This window comes from Tupaia chinensis, unplaced genomic scaffold (assembly GCF_000334495.1).
Source record: "Tupaia chinensis unplaced genomic scaffold, TupChi_1.0 Scaffold145646_1, whole genome shotgun sequence".
Classification (NCBI taxonomy): domain Eukaryota; kingdom Metazoa; phylum Chordata; class Mammalia; order Scandentia; family Tupaiidae; genus Tupaia; species Tupaia belangeri.
In genome coordinates, this window is record NW_006205503.1 from 1 (window position 1) to 4,642 (window position 4,642).

At 39.2% G+C, this 4,642-nt stretch overlaps 1 pseudogene; it reads left to right on the forward strand.

Moving 5' to 3' along the window:
• The first annotated feature begins 71 nt into the window (after positions 1–71).
• LOC102498634 (peptidyl-prolyl cis-trans isomerase A-like) lies at positions 72–4,636 on the forward strand (annotated as a pseudogene).
• The last annotated feature ends 6 nt before the right edge of the window (positions 4,637–4,642 follow it).

Here is a 4,642-nt window from a genome sequence, read left to right on the forward strand (position 1 = left end):
AATTTATAATAGTAATAATTAATTTGAAATAATAAATAAAATGTTTAAAAAGTATTAAGTTGGAAATTTGCTATGCATATATGTGTGTTTAATTTAAGGGAGGGGAGAAGGTTAATTAGTATTAATGTATAAAATGAGAAGAGAGGTTTGTGAAACATTTGCTTTTATTTAATACACATGTTTACTTGCATCTTCTGTAAAATATGTAAACTTCTTGAAGATTATTATTTATTCATCCCTGATTCTCTAAAGCCTAACACGGTGCTGCACAAATAATTGTGCATCAGTTTACATATCTGTTGAAAAAATTTTAAGAGTTTATTTCTTTCTTATTTTCACAATAGAGAAATAGAGTGAGAAAAAGAAAGAGGAAGAGAAAGAGAAAGGAAAGTACCCTTGAAATGTTCTCACTTGGTAATCCTTCCTTCAGTCTTCCCAGCCAGCTAGGGTCATGGATATACATGCATGTACAAGCCTGGCATGAATATGTTGACCTAAGAACTGAAGCCATATCTTACATATGGCTTCCAGCATTGCAGAGTACTTTGCTGCAACTGTGGCTGGGCCTCACAACTATTCAAATCATCAGGAGACATAAATATTTGGGGGAAACATGATTCTCTATTTGTAAAAATATTCCATCTCCATTAATCAGAAACCCTTTGCTTTCCTCCTATTTCTATAAGGATTTTGTTTCTACTTTAAAAGGAACTTGCCAAACACATGACTCTTCTGAGATCTTGGCTTTTGTTATATTTATTTTCTTATCTATCACACTGGGATGAGTTCTCTTTCTAGCACATCAGAGGCTGGTGGGAGCGTGATACAGCTTTGTAAATGAGGGCACCTTTGCAAATGAGGAGAGGCTACTATTCTTAACTCCAGTTTTTCCTTTCTCCCTAGGATGCAAATGACATCATGAAAAGGTATGTATAGACCACAGAGGGCATGTTTGTACTGTGAGAAGAGATGTGTAGCTTTTTGAATGATAAGACAATCTTAATAATTGGAATTATTAGTGTTTGACTATAATAAAACATTTCCCAGGGCAGTAAATTTGGGTACAGTGTTATCTTAAGGGTGTACTCATAAATCAAAGTTTCAGTATTCTGTAACTATTCAGAATGACCTGATTCTATGATTGGAGTTTTGGATGGTGAGGAGTCACACAGTTGGATCAGGATTGATGACAGTGGTAAGGTGTTTCAATTTCTGACCCCTGTGACATTGCCACATTATTCATCCTGTATGCCTACATCTGTCTCTGGTCCTATATTTATCAAGTAAGGTGCTTGACTTACTATGGAGAGAACGTATCTTATTTGTCAGCTAAGTACCCAGAATTTTACCCTGGTGCAATACCTACATATTTCTGTGTTTCTTTTCTTAGCAATAGTAGAGACCAGGTCCTTCTTAGTGGCTCTTTTTGGATTTCCAAAAACAGACTTGAATCTGTGAAAAACTATAGTTTGACCCTTTGCAAAGAATTAATTCATTTCAGTCACATACTTTACAAATGTATGGAAAAGTAACATCTTTGTGTCTAAAACGGCACACCCATATGACACCATCAATATTTTCTAGACACGTAATACTCAAACTAGTATTAGTTTGGAATTCACAATATTTCCTTTGCCTCATGTTTATAATTTTTCCAAAGGACATGAGAGCTCAGATGTTATCTGAAGACCTCCCCAGGAAAAGCTTTGAACATCAAAACCGAGTAGCCTCCCCCCCTGCCGATAGATCTCAGACACTCAGGAGCCAGGTTCTGCAATCTCCCTTTCTGACCATCTCCCTGGTAACCCACATATATGGCAATAATATTTCAGTAGGCTTTATGCTTTTTTTTTCTTTTAAATTGCTTTAGGGTACACGTGCTTGCCGAGGAGAGATAGAGGAAGAGGGAGCAGTGAGAGAGGAAACACTATGCCAGGATTTTTGGCATGCTGCCCACGTGCCCAGTATGTTTTTCCGTGTCACCAGAGCCAGGACTCAAACAGTTGGCTTTGTGGGATCTGGCTTCCTCAACCATTTGGCTGGCCCAGAGGAGTATTTTTCATCTTTTAGGACAACAAAGTTTTCTTTCTTTTTAAATGTTTTTGCCATAGGGCATGAGGACTTACCAGAGAGGGACAAAGACAAAGAGAGGGGAGGTGAGAAATCACCTTCTGAGGAAATAGCCATGCAGCAATTTCTTGTCTTCCATTCCCCTTTTGGGATTTTGAGCATACACATACATGTACTGGGAGTGATTTTCTTTCTTTCTTTTTTAGGATTATTTTATTTTTTTAAAAAAAAATTATAATTCATATTTTTTTAATTTGCTACAGGACACGTGCACTCACCAGAGAGACAGAATGAGAAAGTGAGAAAGCTAGCTTCTAGATCCAGTACTCAAATTTTGGTTGGCCTTGTGTAAGTTCAGCACCTTAACCACCACGCCACCTGCTGATCACCCAGCATGATTTTCATACTGCCAGGTCTGGGACTCAAACTGCAGTCAGCGTGTGGGAGTCCAGAGCCTTAACCACTACACCATCCACTGGTCCCCAAATTTGGCTTTAAAATTCATTATTTTATCATTTCTTTTGAATTCTAAAATATAAAAAGGGAGAGATTTATTATTTCCTTTCAGAAGGAGGCAACTGTGCTTCGAGAGGTAAGACATCCGAATGTCACATAGAGAAGAAGTGGAAACTTGTAGATAAGCACATTTCATCTGTCCCGAGTCAGGAATCTTCCTCCCTCCCTCTCAGGAATAGAGGTTGAAGTGCATAGTGAGGTGAAATGATAGGAAGTCAGTGGCGTTCAAGGGAAACAAAGTCATTGTGTGGTACTCCATTTTTTCATCTGTAGGAATGAGATATTGATTCTGAACAAGCCAAAAATGTTTCCCAAAAAGAAGAGAGTGTTCCGAGCTCCTGATCTGAAGAGGAATGCTGAAAGTGTTCAAAGGTGAGGAGAGGGAGCAGGTGTGGGGTTGGTAATTCTACTGGTGGAGGCTATTAAATGGAGAAGAGGGTTCAGTTTCTAGGTGTAGAAAGAGAAGATAAGGGAGGTTAGGTATTACAGGCTGCTGTGCAGTCATATTAAACAGGGAATGGCTAGATGTCTGGTTCATTTCCTCATGTACTAGTTCAGTGTGCTACCATAGCTTCTACTTTTCTAATATGGAGAAGAAATAGGTTTTAGTGCCACTCTTTGCCTGTGTTAATATTATGGATTTTTCTAATTTCAGAGATGAAAAATCTCCAGTGCGACTGGGGTAAGTATAAATTACAGTTTTATTAAGTTACCTGCTTTGTGCCATCTTTTAGAATTTGGTGTTCTCTTATAGGTCTGATTTTTTTTTTTTTTTTTGGGAGGGGTTTTTGTTATAGGGCACATGCGCTCGCCAGAGAGACAGAGACAGAAAGCGAGAAATCATCCCTCAGAGGGGATGGCCACATCAAAATCCCTCCCATCCTCCTCTCAGGATCTTGGGCACACACACACGTCCAGCCTGAGTTTAAGCCACCAGGTCTGGGGCTCAAACCACGGTTGACTATATGAGAATCAAGAAACATAACCATTACGCTAACTGCTGGTCCCTAGGTCTGATGATTTAAGCCCCATTTTCTTTTTTCAATATACATGTACTGATTACGTTTTTATAATGTTCTGTTTTCCTGTTGATATTTGAATAAAGTTTCCACTGAAGGTAAAGACCCTCTCACAATATCACATTAAAGTCGAATCATATTCTTCACTCATCTCTGCAATTTTTCCACAGCCCAGACGGCTTTTTCTGCAGGAAAACCTTCATTAATTTTTAATTAAACCATTGTCGACTTTGCAGACGCCGCTTCCCGAGTGTCTCTCCCTCAACCGTGGTCAACCCTACCGTGTTCTTGGACAGCCCTTGTCTCCTTTGAGCTGTTTGCAGACAAAGTTCCAAAGACAGCAGAAAACTTTCATGCTTTGAGCACTGGAGAGAAAGAATTTGGTTATAAGGGTTCCTGTTTTCACAGAATTATTCCAGAGTTCATGTGCCAGGGTGGTGACTTCACACACCATAATGGTACCGGTGGGAAGTCCATCTATAGTGAGAAATTCGATGATGAGAACTTCATCCTGAAACATACAGGTCCTGGCATCTTGTCCATGGCAAATGCTGGACCCAACACAAACAGCTCTCATTTTTTCATCCACACTGCCAAGACTGGTTGGATGACAAACATGTGGTCTCTGGCAAGGTGAAAGAAGGCATGAATATCGTGAAAGCCATGGAGCGCTTTAGTGGCAAGACCAGCAAGAAAATCACCATTGCTGACTGTGGACAACTCTAATGAATTTGACCTGTTTTCTCTTACCCACCAGACCATTCCTTCTGTAGCTCAGGAGAGCACTCCTCCACCCCATCTGCTCACTGTGTCCTATAACCTGTGCTCTTGCTGCAATTCTTCGGATTCCATATTTTCCTTTTTCCCCTCTAAATCTAGCTGAATTGCAAAGTTAAGTTTATGATTATGAAATTAAAACTAAGTAACCAAAAAAAAAAAACTATTGTCATTTCTGTGGATCAAAGACAAATAAGACATAAATGTGACAGAACATCAAGTTCTTCATATTACCATAACAATGAAGATAATGGTGTCCT